General features: G+C 42.5%; 1 long non-coding RNA gene across 1 annotated transcript; it reads right to left on the minus strand.

Annotated features, from left to right (window-relative positions):
* Positions 1-2935: 2935 nt before the first annotated feature.
* On the minus strand, positions 2936-11965 carry LOC147731689 (uncharacterized). Its single transcript, XR_015308650.1, has 2 exons — positions 11890-11965; positions 2936-3324 (listed from the first exon to the last, which is right to left on the minus strand). It is a non-coding gene; the product is annotated as an uncharacterized LOC147731689 (long non-coding RNA).
* Between the last annotated feature and the right edge of the window lie 7266 nt (positions 11966-19231).

Consider the following 19231-nt stretch of genomic DNA (forward strand, 5'->3'; position numbering starts at 1 on the left):
CACCTACTCTCCTCTGTGATGTGGGCTGCCACTGTCTTCTGCCAGTAGCAGGCCATTATATTGTTCCAAAACTTGGAGCTATTCTTCAGGGTTCTGGTCTCTATCAAGTCTAACCTGGTCTCCTCTTTCAAAGCCAAATTGCGCCAAGCATCCACAACCATATTCTATTGACCAGATTTTGTTTGAACCTCTTTCACTGCCATCTGGCCCACCCTCGTGGGATGCACAAAGGGCAGTACCTACCCCCTTGTGGCTGCGACCAGAATTCTCCACAGGATATGATGAATTTTTTAATGTAATCTAGCTTTTATGAGGTACCAAGAAAGTCTGTTACTATGTCTATTCTTAAAAAAGCAAGTTTTAGGCAGGTTAGACCCGCTTTTATCTTTTTACAATTACTTTAAAAAATACCGTATTATATTTTCTACACTTTTTAAGGGCCACAATTAGACTCAGGTTCAGCTGTGACTAGCTATCCATGGATTAGGGTTCCTTGATGAGTGGCCTCACTGTGTTTGACAAAATATTTTGTTAATTCCACATTTGTTGGGGCTGCAATTATGGCATTTTATTTCTGGATTTGCGTACTTTTTAGATATAAGTTTTGGCGACGTGATAGATACACAGCATTACCTTCTTTTAGCCTGTGAAACTAATTTTTAACCGTGTTTGCTTGACTTATATGGTTTTCTTTGTAAAAAAACTGTATAAAGTTTTGTTGGTTGATTGGAGTATGCAAGAGAGGCTTGGCCCTTCTAGATCTACAGTTGTAATACTGGACTTTTCAGTTAAAGAACTGTCGGGGGGTGTAATAGGAGAACCAGACATGAGCCTGATAGGTATGCTACTGCAAAGCTTGACAGAAGATAGGATGAATACTGCCTTTTTTTAAAAATAAATGTGGGTCCCAAAGATAGATAAGACTGATGATCTCACCAGCGGTATTCAGGTTGTGGTATGATGCATGAATTAATTTGGCAATCCTTGCAATAGATTTCTTGCACCAATATGGGACTTACCAGATAACAGCATGGGTTAAACAGCAGGTAAGATTTAGGGTAGAAAGTTGTCAAATGGAAAAAAGATCTGAAAGATACCTGACCCACAAAGAAGGAGGCTTCAAAATGGTATTGGAAGTTGGTGAAAGCGGTGGAAAGGAGAGCTAATCCACTATTTTATATCTGAGAGTGAGTCTTGCCAAATTCAAAGATAAAAAAGTTGAGGCCAGTATCTTCAAATTTGTTATATGCTAAGGTAAGACCAGCGTCCCCAAAATAAAAACATTCTTTCACCCTCCATAGATACTACCGGACTCCTGCAGGGGAGATTTGTTTAAGTGAGAGAAAGGTGTCCCTCCCTGCACATAAAAAATCCTAAAATGCAATTTTTGTTCAGTTTTATATGTGCAGCTTCATGCAGCACACATGAAAGTCACAAAATGGCATTTTTTACATATTGTTTATGAGCAGGAAGGGGGGACCCTTGCCCGCTTGCCCTCTTGCCTGTGGGTGAGAAGGACTGGACCTGCATCTCTACATCCCACAATCTAAGTATCTCCAAGGGGTTGTTGGCTTGCCTCCTGATTTCTGAAATCTCAAAGATATCAAAGACTTCTCTCTTCAACCTACAAACAGCACCGGAACTCTGTCTGCTTTGAGCTCTGCTCTGCCAAGTGGTGGCAATCCAGCCCTGGACCATTGGAAGTGAGTGGAGTTAAAAGTGCTGCAACTGAGAAAATCCATGCAGACGACGTTGCTTCAATCGGAACTGGCACATCTTTTTCGTCTCCGATGCATTGCCTCTGCTGCACAGAGCACGGACACCACATTGCTGCATTTGCGATGCATCATGTCCAGTTTCCGATGCATCTCCGAGTCGGTGCTGACACATCACTTCATGTGCCTTGTGTTGCCTTCAGCCCAACAGTTTGAGGATGACGCATCACCCTGGTTTTCTTCACATCATGACTCTCAATACATCCTCGATGGTGCACTGCTCGATACTGATGAAGCAAGATCGACAACAATGCATTGCCTCCCTTGCTCCCCGCATTGCCCTTGAGGTTAACTCAACTAAGGTACTGTTCAGCGGGCCATGGCTGGTCTATGTATCCGACCAGCATTCAATTGCGGTCTGCCTAAACTTTTTCGGATTGGACCTGCTCATGCACAACCATATTGCCCCAATTGGCGCTATTTGTTTCTAAACAGTAAAAACAGTTTCTTTTTTAAAGATTCATACCTTGACTTCTACTTATCGATTTTTGTTGTTTTGGTCTAGTATTACTTATAAAAATTTAATCTTTTTTTTTTCTACGCTGGTGTGGACTTTTTTATGGTGTTTTCTCTGTGTTACTGTTAGCAGTGTTGCACAAATACTTTACACATTGCCTCTTGAGTTAAGCCGGACTGCTCTGGGCCAAGCTGCCAGAGGGTGAGCACAGATTAATTTAAAGTGTGTTTCTGACTTACCCTGACTAGGATTGTGGTTCCTGCTTGGACAGGGTGCATACCTCTTCCTACCAGAAACTCAATTTCTAACATTCACCTTTTGATTTAAGGATGTCACGCCCTCATGCACAGTTTGTGGCATGCTTCAACACTGTGACCATTCCCTGTGGAGCTGGGCATCCACGGAGCAGTTTAGGAAATGCTAAGAATAGTCAAAGTCTTAGCATTATTAAGGAGAGTAATGTAGGTCTCACTAACAGTCACTACCCCTCTAAATCCTCTGGACTTCTCCTTAGCCCTACAACAGTGTGTGTGTATTTATACTTGATTATCAAGAACCCCCTCACTTATGAACATTTCATTTAAGTAGGAAAACTACTACAATGGCACCGATATATGCAGAGGCTGTGTTTCTCTCCCTCCATGATAAAACATTTAGGTAAGACATAGTTCTATCCAGGGATGAAAAAGGATTTAAGAAAGGATAACTTTGAAAATACAATTTAATTATTGCCATCAATTCCTCAAATAAGAGACAACTGATCCCTCTGCCTTCAAGTTAATTATTCAATGTTCTCTTTCCGAGTATATGAAGTACCAAAGAGACAAACTTCTAAAGGAGAAAAGAGATTTAGACGGCCTCTTTTGGTAAACAAAGTGTGTTATAGCAGCAGCTCGGACGTTCTGCTAAAAAAAGAAAGGGACAAAATCACCATGAAGGCTTTTCAATAGTGATTTTTCCTTAGATAGTAGATGCGTCCCCGATTCCTCGCTGCAGACATTAAAGCTGAAACCGTGGTCCAAGCCCCTCCAGAGCCAATTATTGGGATATGAGTAGAGATTTGCTTCTGGTGCATGTGACCAATGGCTTTCCCTGTGGAAAAAAGAAATAATGCAGCAAAACATTAAAGAATGTCGTTACAAGAATGAGTTACATCTCGCTAGTTTTCTTAAAATATTAATCATTTCTGGCTGCTGCAAGAGTTTAGTGTCCCAGGCTTTTAGGGGCCTGATGTGGTAAAATATGCTATCAGATTCAATAAAAACCTAATTTGAACAAGCGTGTGCATCCGCCAATCCAATAAATCCAAGGAAATTGTCTATTTGGCAGTGCAACAGGTTCGAACTGTGGGGTCTGAACTTGTCCATTAAAAGAGTGTAAGTACTTATTGTGAGCAGTAAGTAAGTTCTTTATTGTTTAGGTTAATTAAAACAATTACAAAAAAAGCATTAAACAAATCACCACAAGAAAATTAAAAAAAAAAAAAAAAAAAGAGTATAAAATGACAGTAGTTAAAACCAATCTAAAACAGGGAGGGGGGCATATTGTTCATAGCAGCTGGTTGCAGCCCGTGAATTCCTCTTAGCCAGCTACCTGGCATGTTTGTTTCCGTTCTACTAGTTTCAGGAATTTCACCAGCTTTCCATTTAACGGCGGAAGACCAGGATCGAAACAAGCAAGGACTGCTTGTCTGCGTGAGCGGATGCTCAATTCGTTAAAGGCTGTTTTTAACAGAGCTACTCTCTCCTCTTTCAGCTTCAAGCAAGTACATAGTAGGTGCTCGAAATCTTCGACCCCTGTTCCGCAGAGCCGGCATCTGATCCCAAAGTTTGTTCTCAGCCACGGTGGTAAGTGTGGAATGGCAGGTAGGATCCCTAGCCTATATTTAAAAAATAGTTATTTTGTTTTTCAGCCATATCCTAGACCAAAATATGTTTGGAGGCCGGGAGTTTTGTATGTGCACAGAGTCATCCAGGCGTGACGCCTGCGAGAAAAGGTGGCTTTATCCACCACATGCGAATGTCTTTTTAAGCTCTTGTTCACTACGTGCTTAAATTGCGCATGCGATAGGGGGATATCCCATAGTTCTTTCAGACCTGTGAGGATCAGGGACTCCTCTAAATACTTTTTCGCCGGTGTTCTCGAGGAGCTAATCAGGTCTTGCCAGAGCTGTTGATTCAAGGTATTTTCTGGAGAATTCCTTATTTTGTGCCAACACATTATATATGACCCTCTTCGTGCAAGCGTTTGGCTCATCAGACCAAATTCCAAACGAATCTGTGCTTGTGACGTGTAGGATGGCAGATTAAAAAGGAGTCTGTAGGCCTTTGATATGGTTGCGTCTAAAAGTTTTGCGTCGGTACCTCTTAGAGCCTCGCTACCATACGTGATTGTTGACTATTTTAGTTTTAGCCTTATCGTGAGCAGGCATTTGTATTCTAATCAAGTGAATTGTAAAAGGACAGATAAGGCATATGTTGTCAGTAGAGCCTGAAAAAGCTGATATTATTAATCTTAGATATCCTACGAAAACAGAAGAATGAGGATCAGCAATGTAAACACAAACGAAAAGAGCATCAAATGCCACAGTGACCAGGTCATAGGGGGAAGGGGTAAATTGTAAAGTGATCAAAGAATGTACATTAAAAGGTGTCTCCCTATTTTGTATGTATTCTGACGATAGTTCATACTAGTATGTGTATCAAAACATATAATATTATTTTTGAAGATGGAGCATCGGTGTTTTGATTCTTAGAGTCTGCTTTATGAACGGGTCATCATCAGGACGATATGGCACAGCCACTACAGCAAGTCACACTACTTTGAGACAGGCAGAACAACACCAGCCGTATGGTACACAGCATATTTTTAGAATTAAATCACGCAGTGGTTCGTGTTCATGCCAAACATAAGTAATTTTCTTAAAAAGGTCAAAAGAAAAAAAGGTGTCCCAAAACCAACGATAATTCACAATAAAATACTGGCAAAATCAATCACTGCTAATAAAATTATTGCAGGTGATTAACATTGTAATGTTAACAATACACCCACAGTGAGGGTATCCAGGTAAAAAAAAAAATCACCCTTAATATTACAGGTTATAGAGCGATACCTGAAGGAAGGGAACACACAAGCAAGTTTTGTTTAATTTAGCAAAAAGGGTGGGAAAGGCCATGAAAGTGCAGACTTATTTCCATAATATTCTACAAGAAATTAATATTTTAATTATTATACAGCCGATAAGGTGCTATCCGTAACACATTGTATGCACAAAAACTGTTTTATTCTTTTTACAATGAATTCTGCACACGAATCCAGACAGGTGACATGGTACACTGACTTTCTTTAATTTTTAAAAGGGGGAAAATACAGAAAATGTAGGCTTTTTGGGTGACTCTGCTACTAGCACTTATTACTTCTGGGCCATTAATGTGCCTATAGGAAACATGGTGAATTGCAAAGGAATACGATTTGCCTAAATAACTGCACACGTATTGTTGAATTGTTTATGGTGCTAAAACCGGAAAGGCATTCAATTAGGTAGTTTACAAGTATCTGCTTAATAACTGTGCATATACATTTTTCACATAGTACATATGGATAAATACAGGTAAGAAAGGCTAAACACATCTGGAATACAAAAATAAATGTTTTTTACAATCCCGTAAAACCAGGTGCTACCTAATAATGCAAATCCTGCAAGAAAAGGTATTCGCTGCTGCGCAGGGTGGCAGGATAATTGAAAGCAGTAACAAACATTTGCAATGTAATAGGTCTTGCATTGATGAGAGTTTGAGCTATTGGCATTGTAAATGGCTATGCCTTTTATTTATGTGTTGTTTTTAAAACAGATAAATAAAAGGCATTGTCATTTACAATGCAAATAGCTGAAACTCTCGCAAAAGCGAGACCTATTGCATTGCAAATGTGTGCTATAATTTTTTTTTAAAGGCGTTGGGAAAGAGTGTGGCCATTTGAGAAAATAGCACTCGGAGGCTGTAATTGAAGCCTACTGAGCAACAACACACGTAACAGGGGGTGTCATCGTGGGAGGTTACATAATGAGACAGCAGTCAAAGCCACCTGCAATTCACAGACAACCGGCTTGGGTTCCAGATATTTACACTTTTTTGAATTTGTGGAATCACTAATGAGTACCTTTATTTATTTTATGTGTTTATAGACTCCGGGAACTGTTGGATGTGTCACAGGGCTTTAAGTGGGAAAAAAAACTGGGGGTGCTCTAAAATGGGCGGGGCAAACCACTTAAAGGGGTGTGGTCAGTCCAAGTATGGGCGTGGTCTAAATCAAGATAACTAGCATTGCGTTAGGGCTGGGGCAGGATCACGCAGACTAGTTCCTCTCTCTGCGTTTCAATTGCTGCTTGATTACACTGCAGCCTTGACGCTCAGTGTGAAAAGTCAGAGCAGGGTTGTGCTGGAGCAGGCTGCCTGTGGTCTTCTCTCTCCTAATCATCCCATGATGTGAAGGCTGGCACCACGTTGACATTGCACCTGCGCTGCAGGAAGGGAAATCCTGAGAGAAAATTGCTCTCTTTACGGCTGCGTTCCTCCTACAACACGGCTCACCTGGCATGCTCACTACCTCCGCTGCTCAGTAGTGTTCAAAATGAGCATGCGTTCATCGATGTGCATGCTCTCACTGCAGTCGAGGAAAAAGAAAACGGACTACCTTTGGAGGACTGAAAATAGAGCCTGATAGAGACCCGTTTCGAGGGCCCCTGAAAATAACTGCCAGTGCTCAGACCCGGACAGACCCGGCCCACTTAAAGCCCTGTACTAAACATACAACACAAACTGTGCTCTGCCAACCAAAGCTGAGAGTGAGCAGTTACATTAAACACCTTATATCAGCAATAACGTGTTGCACAAAGTATATGAAACAAATGAACTTTTAAAACTGACAGACTCTAGGGCCCAAACTAAGCCTAAAATACCAATGACATATGTCAAAGTAATGTAGCACACATTCGCTTTGTTTGAGTGCTAGAATGCTGGGGCCTTTCTTGTGTGTCCTTGGCAGGGAAAGTTTCATTTACTATCCAGTGCTTCAAACGGGCAAGTGCTCGCCTGCACAGAGTACCACACTTTTGTAAGTTGAAGGGGAGAGAAAGAGTACCTGCACTTCTCAGCAGTGCTGCAATATTTTTTATGCTAGAGTACCAGCACTTTGCGGCAAACATCCGTTCTGTAGGTAGTAGGTACGTAAACTTTTCTATCTCCATGAAATCAAATGGAGTCCCCTAGCACAACAAAACTCCTGTCACCACCCCACTCCTGTCCCAACGGGCAGGTGCACATCTTTGCTTTTCCTCATTCGCTGTCAATCCTTTTCAAAATGGGGGTGAGGCGGTTGGCTTACCCCATGTCTGCGCTGTTAATGAAAGGATCGCAGGTACAGTTGGAAGGGTGCTAAGTGACTAGATCCGAAATAATTGTGAAACTGTCCAAACCTAGGCAGAAATACACTGGGTGAAAGGAACCACCCAAATGTACTTTTCATTTTTGTTGTAGCCGGCACCGAAGTTCGAAGCAGTTGCAGCAGGTGGGGGCAGAGGGAGGGGTGACTTTGGTTTTTCGGCTGACGGTATGAATGTGCCTGCACGTTGTTTTTCGAGTGTCTGCCCAAATTATGCTCATCACTTTATATCAAATAATACGGCGAAGGAAGCACACTCGTATGCTTGAATAATATTTGAGGGTATGTTGTTGTGCCTTTATGATCCAAGACAAAAAAACAGTAATTAATTGAAAACGCTGTTCTATTTGGACACACTGCCTTTGGGGTAGTTTTGTGATCAGTTATGAAGGTTGGAATGCAAGGTTAAGAAACGCTTCTTCACATGCACAAAATTAATTCCAAGGGCGTTTAGATGATCCGGTGCCAGTTATCACGCAGTTGCCTACTGCTAGTCTTCCTGCAAGATGGAGTTGTGACCCTCTGGCACTGCTACTCCTGGCTTCTGCTGCCGAGTAGTGGGGACGAGGAGACTGGAGAGGGAGTGTCATGAATTCAGGGACAGCGCGACAGCTACTGTAAAAGTGAAAGCGCGGTAAGGGGCGCTGTTAAAAAGTAAGTCAGTACTTCTGAAGTTGTTTGTGAGCATGGGCACATCATGTGCATGCTCTCACTGCAGTCGAGAAAAAAGAAAACGGACTACCTTTGGAGGCCTGAAAACAGAGCCCGATAGAGACCCGGTTCCAGGCCCCCTGAAAATAACTGCTGGTGCTCAGACCAGGCCAGACCCTGCCCACTTCAAGCCCTGATGTGTCAGCATGCAGACCCCCTGCAGCTTCTGGATTTCCTTGTGTTAACAGATAGGGCTCAAGTCCTAAAAAAGAGAAGTGGGGGGGACGATGATTTCACGACAGGAAGTGACGTCACGAAAGGTGGCTTGCACTCAGTTGCAGTTTATAGTTATCGAGCTCCCGGTAAAATAAGTGGGGGGGGGCGCTGTCCACCGGCCTGGTACCTCGACTCGAGCCCTGGTAACAGCGAATTGGGAGGAGGCCTTAGATTTTCCTTCAGTTTGCCCTAAGTTTTATTACTTTTTCAATTGTAAGCATAATGTACCAATCAGGACTACCATCTTTCTTTGCAAATTGTGATTGCCAGTGATGTCCTGTTTCTTACTCAGTTCACCTGTCAATCAGAGAACTCGATGCTTGGAGGCAGTCTGACGGCTCAATAGGCAAATGTATAAACTGCTCAGGCCTGTGGTTTTTCATCTGACCACAAACTTTAATCTTGGTAGTCCCACTCAGTTTTTCATCCATCCCAGGATAGTTAAATGGACATGAATGAATTAGATGTGAAGAGACTTTAGCAACACATACTATACGCAGGAGCAAGAGGTGAGTATTACAAAGAGGGCATGGATAGGATGGGCATGGATTATGAAGCATCATTGATTCTGTAAAGTGATTTCTCCAAAAAGAACCCAACAGTTAAAAGAGTACTTTTACGCCACACCTTTCTCTTCCTTAATTTTGATATCCTCTAAAAAGCGGCTATAGATTAAGATATGAAAAACATTTCCCAGGGGGTACCAACGTACTGTCTGTGACATGCCTGAGGGCCGCACTGATACCAACAATGGGAGGGTCGGGTAATGAAAGGTGAGCGTAGGGGTACGCGAAGCAGATACATGGTGTGTACAACAAACTGAGCCTTCTCTTAACTTCTGTCTGCCACTCAATGCTCTATTCTCATGCATCAAGAATTAAAGTCAAAATAGTAACCTCTAATGAAAAACACAAAAGGGAAAGAGATACTCATCTGGTGGCTGAATTGCAAAATGTGAACCCAAAAAACCTGGTATCAGTCCTGGTTTCCCCCTTTGTTGAAACTGTGTGATCCTCGGCAACTTGTTAATTTCACTTTGCCTCCTATTTCTTCATTAACACATATGGGAGTCACTTAAAATACAAGAGTTCAGAAATAAGATATGTACATTACAAAACCTTCATGTGTTTTATTTAATAAATTATAATGTGTACAAATTATATACCAACAAAAGCTACACAAAGGTGTACCTGCTAAGTGACTTCCCTCTTGGTTCACTGATAGCATTCTTTTCAGAATAGGGGCGGCAGAAAAGTTACTACTGCTAATAAATGCCTCTCAATGCAGTGACAATCTGACCTACTATGGTAAAACTCTCATGCCTGTTAATACAATGCACTTATTTGCAGAGAGTTTAAAGCTAAATGTGTCTTTAAACCTAAGGGTGTTCCAAAAGAGAAGTTGTCTAGGGCGCTTTCTTTTCTTCCTTATAGTTACTTTCGCTAATGTGTAAAACGTGTAAATAAAATATATGCACGTTTGTTTTGCAGCTTTCTGAATGGTCATGCTCAGTTAAGTGAACAGCAGCTCAGGGCTGATGTACACCAGGGGGTCGCAAGTAAAGGTCAGGAAGGCCGCATGCGGCCCCCGAGCCGTACTTTTGAGTATCCCTGGATTAAGAGAACAACATGGCTGCGTAACCAGTCCACTCAACAATCAACGAGTGTCGGCATCCATTTTGTTTCGGATGTCATGGCCCTCAGTACAGCCCTTGGGAGAAATCTTCATCTGTAATCGCGCACACGAATTACCGACAACAGCGACATTAATTCTAGGATGCAAGATTACCGCACAGTCATCCGAGTAGGACTCGCCGAGAAACGGACATTTACAGCAGTATTTGGTGTCTGCGCAAAGATTACTGCAGAATTGTCTTATGTTCTGGGCCGTGTCCCCGGGATTACCCTGGAGAAATGTGCACGGCAGAAACGCCAAGGCGCGATTTTCGTACATCTCTTTCAATTTATTTTCGGGCAAACATGATTGTTGCCACTCAAATCGAAAAAAAGAATGACAGTCGTGATTAGAGCATGGCTGTGCCGCTCGTGCAGGGGTACTAGAGTGTTCACATGTCCCTGTAAATCTATTGGTCATTATGCACATGTCTGTTCGTCTGCTGTTCCAAGTCCAAGTATGTCTGGTGGTCTATGTCCATTTACCGATGATTATCTGTTGATCTCAATGCCATGGTGCTTGTAGGTTTGTTGGTTCTGGGTGCAATGGTGAATATGTCTCATGGTCTTTCTGAATTGGTGCCCTTGTGACTGTGTGCCCTTGTGAGTGTTTGTATGCACGGCAGGCAGCACGTCTATGTGTAAACGTGGGCATTTATTTTGCGGGTCTGTGTTAATGCATTAAAACATGCTTGGAAACATCTTGCTTTTCTTCCAGGTCCTGAGGAGGCCTGGTTGTCTGATGCCAGAGTCCTTATGATCGGAAACCGTACCTGCTGCTCTACAACCTTCGCCGCCCCCCCCCCCCCCCAAAAAAAAATGGCAAGCAACTTAAGGAAAACATTACATTAAATACACCCAGCAACTGCCGTTCTATGCCCAACTCAATGGCGTAAAGAAAAAACTACGGCCCAGTCTACAGAATGGGACTATCTATGTGTTACCAATATTCATTTGTCTACGGATGAATAGTGGCCCGCCTGGGGCGGGGAGGGGGGGAGGGGGTGCTACAGCCCTCCGGCGCCAGCCCCTGCAGAGGCAGACGTTATGCCCCATAGTCCAACTCCTGCTGCTCACAACCCCACCGGGTTATCCTCACACATTATTCCGCCCTCACGCGCCCCTTCTATCTCTCACTCAGAGCGTTCCCTCTATTTCTCTCTGCCCGCCTCCCTGCTTGGAGGTGGTTATTAGCGTCGAGGGCACAGATTGTAGGGTGCCCGGCTAGCATGGCGCACGAGCGAAGCAGATGTGAAGCGACAACAGCACAGTGGACACACCAAGAAATAGCCGGCAGAGCAGGGAGCAACCATTACAGGGGCAAGAGAGGACGAACACAGAAGGTATGGGGAACGACGTCACCAAAGCCACAGGACAGGTGGGCGCCAGACTAGGTAGAGCTTTGAAGCAGTGCTCGTGCTGAGGAGGGGGCTGGAGGGAAGGCAGGCGATGCAGACAAGAGGGGTGAAAGCCTCTCAGCACGTCTTCAGGACAGTGAAGTTGGGACATGGGTCGACTTGGAACCCGGAAACCTGGGAGCGAATCCCAGAATCCGCATGTGTTTCCCATCACTCGGCGTCTCGTGCCTCAGGTTGTAATAGTAAATCCTGCGGCTTACCTCAGGGAGACAGACGGCTGCAGAGTAGACTTCACCGTGTCGAACTCCAGCGGCAGACTGCCGGAGACGGCGCGGGAGCCAGCCAGCTGCGGCTAATGAGATGCAAGGGAGCTGGGGTGAGAGTGAGAGGGCGGGGCCAAGGGCAGGAGGCGGGGCTAGCAGGCATTGGAGAGAATAATGTGAGCAGTGGGGCGGAGTGCCATTTCTGTACACTTACCAGACGGGGAGCGAAATTCAGAGCAGAGGGGACGGGTAATCAAATGAAACTTTTAAACAGTATCATCCGTGTTGATCAATTTTCTTTTTCATAAGAACAGTAAACGAATCAGGCAAGGAAACCATAGCCGATGGAAGTAGCTGCAGCATTACAGATGCCTTCGCATTTTGCTATTATCTTGTCACATAATGGAAATGTTAGGATCTGTCTTCTGACAAATTACTGCTCATTCTTTTAACATTGAGAATGGTGTTTTCTTTCTGTGGCTGGAATGTAGGATGAGTTTGTAAAATGAACTATGTGACAATCTTGCTGGAGACTGTAAAAGGAAAGGTTGTGGGATGTCAATACTTTTCTAACACACAGCAGCACTTAAATAGATGTAAATGAGCTTTACACAATTTTCAAAATATATCAGCAACAGTAAAGAACAAATGAGTCACTTTTATCATGAAGCATGCTGGCAACAAAGATTTGAATGACATCAATTCAAGACACTTTATTTGTTGATGTGCAAATTATATTCAATAAAACAACATTTCAACACATTATTATTCGTGTGCTGTACGGTTTTATAAATAAAACTGCAAGTCTGTGCACATTTAGTGGCAATTCAATTATAAATATGTTGGCTGTAAAGAACAGGGTGCTACCACACCATGCTTTGGCATTGTATTTGCTAAACTAGGCCTAAAATGATGCACTAACAGCTACATACCACACTTTACCACACTCCTCTGGAATGGGCATTGCTCATTTTCTTCTTGTGTTCTTTCTTTGATATTTGAATTTGTCACAATCCCTATGACTTTTGTAACGTAGCGTTGATGGCAGCACCCTCATGTTGAACATTGTTACAGCACCACTGAATAACACCTAGAAAACTTTGCCCACTCCATGTTAAACGATACTGTCAGAAAATGGGGACATAAACGTCATTTACTGAAATGTGTGTGTGACGAGGTCAGTTGCACATAGAGCATTTCACAGAGCATGGTGTCAAGTACTGGTGGTATAGTGGATAGGTTATTTACTAGGTGCCTTAAAAAATCGGGGATCCCAGTGGGCAGCGTCCATTGAATTCACTGATATATAAAAAAGTGGTTCTGGTGGGAAAGTATCAAGTGCTTTGTTCAATGTAATCACTGCAATCACAACATTCAATTTTTTTGTGAAAAACATATAAGATTTTAAGAAAGGGTTAATGTCCCTATTTGAGAATCAAACCGTACTGCTTGAAAACACCACAAGGACAAATATTTTTAAGTCAAACTTGGCACTTTGTATTATATGAATATTATGTACACAAATGAATGAACATGGCTGTCCATAAAACAATATAATGTAGGATAATAAAGTGATAAAAGTGCAAAAAAAGTGCTATACATATATTATACAAATAGGTAACACGTAAGAGCAACAGTAGTTATATTGTACTGTCCAACGTTCTAAATGCATGAATACGCAAATTCACTGAGCACTCCAAACTGACATTCTGGTGCTCCTGGGCAGAAGTGGCTGGAGTACAGCTATCCTGGCTACTGGACTATTCTTCCCCTCTGACTCCAAACAGAAGGCCTGTGCCCACAGAAACCAGGGTCACCAAGTTATGGGGGAGGGGGGTTGGGAGATAGGAGCAGTTCAATGAAGACCATTGGCCAAAGTGGGCTGCCTGGAAGCCTTTGATCATTTGCCCAATGGTCCATGGAATAGACATGGGAATAAATATGCAACTCGGAATCCAGAAATGTGGATGCGTCACTAACTGAATATTTTGTAGTGCCAGCCAATCAGCACTTCACACAAAAGCTACACCCTGTCAAAACAAGAAAACAAAGAATAGTTCAGATAAAAAAGTCAATGGTGTCACTTTACCACATGGAAGGATAACACACTTTTCATAGTCTCTATTCTAGTAATAGCGGTAGAACAATACTTTGTACTGTCACTGTTAGGGTGAAACTCCTCAGAGTGTCAGGAAACATAAATGGATGCTGTTGTTTTAGGCTTGTTCCCGAGGGTGTCAGGTGGCATACATTGATGACTGAGTAGTAATTCTACACTGGGTGCCAGGAAGTATGCAATAATGCGCCAGACTTGTTCCAAGCAAGCCAGTTGAAACACATAAATGCTGGTTGTAGCTAAACCGTTCTGAAGATGCCAGAGATTTGCTTTGAAGCTTGTGTGATGAACCTGTTCTGTAGCTGTTGAAGTCGAGAGACACATTAAACCTTTGGTAGTGAAACTCTTTTGGTATAGAGAACCTTTCAATCCTATCAATGTTGGTTGTCTTCTCTGATTGACAGTGCTGTTCTCTATACAAATTGTGCTATGTGTTGTTGGTGCTAGATGAAGAATACCCTCCATAAAATTCATGAGTTGTCTACTATGTGATGTGGACTGTGTACTAAGGCATCTTTTAGTGACATGTTAATCAGTGTGACCTCTACTGAGATACTAGTCAATTGATGGGTTCGTTGTCACATGTTGTGGGCACTGGCACAGGGCAGGCTGTCACATATCATCTTTGTCAGTGCCATCTTGAGGTTTATTTGGAGCACGAGATAGTTTGTTGCTTGTGTTTGAAAAAAAAAACTGTTCATTCTTTACTCACTTCCTGCTTAATAAAGCCTTTGTGATAACAAGCATTATTGAATTATATGTTCAATTTTCAGATATTGCTGCATGAGAGAAGGCTTTTTAAAGCATTCATAAACCTATTTCTTTTGGAGGTTGGATGTTGTTTTTTCTTTTTATTTTGCAACAACATTACTTCATGTGAAAGTCAGAACCTCTCCAGGCTGTCCTTCCCAGTGTAGGAAAGACACGCGTAGGGTGAGTTGGTGGACATTTAGTTGATGAGTATGTGATATTAAAATAAGACATTCACTTTGTAAGTAATTGGGTTGCTGGTTGAGGGGAGGTGAAACTCTACTCAAGCGAAAGTTTAATCCTTGTCAGGGTGAAGATACAAGCAAACCCCAGATTAACCTGTGCTCAAAGCTCTCGTAGCTTGGCACTGAGCAGTCCAGCTTAACTTAGAGAGAATGTGTGAAGTATTTATGCAACACTTCAAACAGTAATACAGTGAAAGCAAAACGCAAAAAAATCCCATACCAATTTAGAAAAATAAAGTACGTTGTTATAAAGAATACAAGATCAAAATGACAAAATGACAAATGGTAGAACCTGAGATTTGCACTTTTAAAGGTTCAAGTGAAAATAGTACAAAAAAATCACAAAGCACCAACTGTGGATATCTGGTCATGCTGGACTGTGACAAAGTGACATGTTCAGGCCTACATCAATGGCGTGGCCCGGCTACAGGGACCCAGTTAGGCCCACTGAACAAGAGCATCTTAACTCCCAGTTGTAAAGAGATGCAGAGTCCTGTGTTGAGGATGCATCAGGTAGCAGAGGCGATGTGAGGTCTGAGCGAGGAGATGCATCATACGCGGCGGTTTGGACAGGCTGTGTTGGACAAGGTGATGTTCTTGCATGGATATGTATCGTGCAACGGTGGTTGTGATGGGCTGTGATGGCCGATGTAAAGTCCTTGGATCAGGAAAAGTCCACAGAGCAGAGGCTGGTCCAAGGGTGATGCATCGAGCAGCATGAGAAAGTGCACTGGTTCTGCAGGAGATCACAACACGAAGGAGATGTGTTGTTTCTTCTGACTCCACAGTTTAGCTGGCAGAGCAACTTCATGCCCACTTCCAAGGGTTCAGGACTGGGATAGCACCACTTGGGGTGAGGGGGGGCATGACTCACAGAGGGCAGAGCCCTTGTTCTGGGTTCAAGGTTGTTGGAAGCCTACTCTGTCCCTGAAGAATCTGATGAGGAGGCCAGCTAATTAGCCCTTGGAGGCACTCTGGAGTCCTGGGTTTAGGGATTCAGGTACAGTCCTTCTCATTTCACCAAGAGGAAAAGTACAGCAGGGCAGCAGTCCTTGTGGGCATCAGTCCAGCAAAGTGGAAGTCCTTTCACCAGCACAACATTCTTTCTTCCTTGGCACAGTCCCTAGGTACAGACGTGCACGGAAGAATTGGGCCTAAGGGTTCAGTATTTATACCCGGAGCCCACTTTCAAGCACAGGAAGCTTCTAGAAGTTGCTATTCCACTGAGTTGTCAGGTATACTCTTCCTCCCTTGCCTGGACCAGCTTGTGTGGGGTCACAAAAGGCCAGTGTCAAACCCTTTGTGAAAGGGCCCTGGCAGAGCTTATGTGATATACAAGTGTGAGGTGTGGCAGCTCTTCCCCCTCATTAACTCAGAGTGGTCCACCCAGCCAACAACTATTTTCCATTCATCTCACTGACTGGGGGCTACACACATAGACCAACTTCTAGCTGCGCCTAGTCATGTAACCTAAGATCAGACTAAGGATCCAAATAGTTACCACAAGAAAATACCAACTTCCTAAAATTGGTATTTTCAGAATTGTGATTAAAAATCTGATTTGACCATTAAAGAGTTTCTTTTTACAATTCTATAGACACCAAATTCGACATGTTTGCCTGCTCCTAATTGCAAGTTATCTCTTATTAAATGTAATAAGGTAACCCAATTTTATTGTTTGAGAAAGGGAGGCCTCACAGTTTAAAAACATGTATTTAAGAGTTTATCATTAAGGGATCATGTAAAACTTAAAAGTACATGGCCAACTTTTTAAATACACTGCAGCCTGTCCTTTGGGCTGTCAAGGGCCAACACTAGGGATGACCTATCTGTATCAAAACATGAGTTGTGTCCCTGGCAAGAGGCTTATTTGCCAGGTCAAACTGGCAGCTTAACCCTGCACACACAGGCTGCATTGTCAGGCCTGATACATGTTTAAAAGGCTACTTTAGTGGGTGGCAGAAAAAGTGCTGTAGGCCCACTACTAGCATTTAAATTACAGGCTCTGGGCACATGTATTAACACTTCACTAGGGACTACAAGTTCATTATATAGCCCAATTGGGTATACGCAATTCAGACAAGTTTTTAGGAGAGACTGAACACACATTAGCACTTGTTTGCATTAGTAAAGTGTGCAGAGTCCTAAAAGCCAACAAAAACAGGTTCCGACAACAGGAGGGTGAAGGCAAAAAGTTTGGGGAATGACGTTGAAAAAAGGATCAATTCCAACACTTATATGACCTTAACATTTTTGTTTTAATTTCCAGATATTCATAATTATGAATAAATCCCCCTTCACAATTGGGATCTTTAATGCAGTAGTAAAAACTTAAGTGTTCTCTGAGGATTCTTAACCTTTCATTAGGTGAAAAATTATAATTTTCTCCTTAATTCTTTTCCATGGCTATTTCCCTTTTCTCCCTCCTACTACGCGTACACATCACCTGCAAAAAACACCTGACCCATGTAATGCAGAATATTGGCAAATGGAGATGGAAGGATGCAGGAGAAGTACTGCATGGTAAAGCAGGTGGTGTAGCAAGAGAGATAAAGTAAAGGGAAAAGAGAGGTAGAGATAAATGGAAGGTAGAAAGATAGAAAAGGTAGGGAGTGATGTAGGTAAAAGCGGGAAAGCAGTGGGAACCAGAAAAAGATACATAGAGATAGATAGAGGAAGATGTATGCAGGTAACGAGAAATAAAGAGATAGTGAATGTTTTAATGTGAGATATAGAGAGGTAAAGAGAATGAGAGAGACAGAAAAGTTGCAAGAGGTGGGTTACAAAGGCAACTGTGGTAGGAAAAAAGGAAAGGTAGAAAAAGAAGTGCGTTAGAAAGAGATGGAGGAAGAAAGAAGTAGAGGTAGATATGTGAGCAAAAAAAGTATAGAGAGAAACAAGGTACAGAGCTATGAGATAGACACAGGGAAAATGTTAAGTCTAGAAATACATGACAGAAATAAATGTGAAGTAGAAGGAATGCAGATACAGGAAGAACAGCATGGAGGTGATGGGAAAGAGTGAGGTAACGAGAAACTTCGGGAAGAAAGCTGATGTAGAAGTAGAGATATAGACATTTGCACAGAAGGAGAGTAGACATTTTGGTCAGCAACGTCTGGATCCACTTTGCCTATATCTTAAAAAGGTTCTGATCTTCTAGAGTCATCTTACAATAGAATTGTGGCTTTCGGGACTATATTAGTTGAATGTTATTTTCTCTGAGTTGTACACAGTGTTGCTTTAGCTCATATGGAAACTTAAAAAAAAGAAACATACAGATTAGACTATTATATCTCCACCCTAGGGCTAAAACTTTAATTATAGAACAAAACCTATACCGGATGATTTACTAATACTTTGTACCAGGTTTATATCATAAAATGGCACAAAGTGTAGATTTGTGATTTACTTTCTTGTGCAAAACTTCATTTGAACTGGATAGTAGCCCTTAGGGAATGCAAATTAGCTCTAGCAAGGTTTGCGTCAAGAAGACGTCCCATTGGTGGCACATGGCTGCGTTGCAAGCAGTATTGTTTTGTGCAAGAAAGGACGCCTTTCTGCACAAAACAATCATTAAAGACATTTTCCTTTTTCAATTTATGATGTGGAATGCAACACAGAGAGAAAAATAAGGTAATGAGTAGAACTAAATATATTTCTCCACCTTACGCCTCTTTATGGAAGGCATACCAATATGGCACAATCCCAGGTTCACTAACCCTAGTAAATCTGGGATTGCTTCAAAATTCATGGGTGAATGCATGTAAACATCCACGCTCCCCCATGGAATACCTTCCCAATGCGAAGTAATGTATGGCAGCGATTTGCGCTATCTTGCGTTACTCCGGATTTACTAAGCCTCACATAGTCCAGCAAGGTGACTTTTTGTGGGTCAGTAAATAATACTAACATACTTGTGTTATCCTCTGTCACCGTGCGTGATGCTAGGGCAATGCAAGCCACATGTAAAGCGGGGTTCAAGCTGTGGGGCACCTAAACAGACTATGGATGGGTAACACCCTATACCATGGGGGAGTGCAGGGATGGCAGACTGTTGCATCTATTTTGGTCATATGGTGGTAGTGTTTTGGTGTTGTGCATGTTAAACAAGAGAGGTGCTATTATCTTGTCATCCTGTACAACACCTAGCAGTGTGATGAGGGAATTAATTGTAAGAGAGGTGTGCAAAATTAGAACTAAAACATATGGATGATCACCAACTGAGCCA

The sequence above is a fragment of the Lissotriton vulgaris genome, chromosome 2_1 (assembly GCF_964263255.1).
Source record: "Lissotriton vulgaris chromosome 2_1, aLisVul1.2, whole genome shotgun sequence".
NCBI lineage: Eukaryota > Metazoa > Chordata > Amphibia > Caudata > Salamandridae > Lissotriton > Lissotriton vulgaris.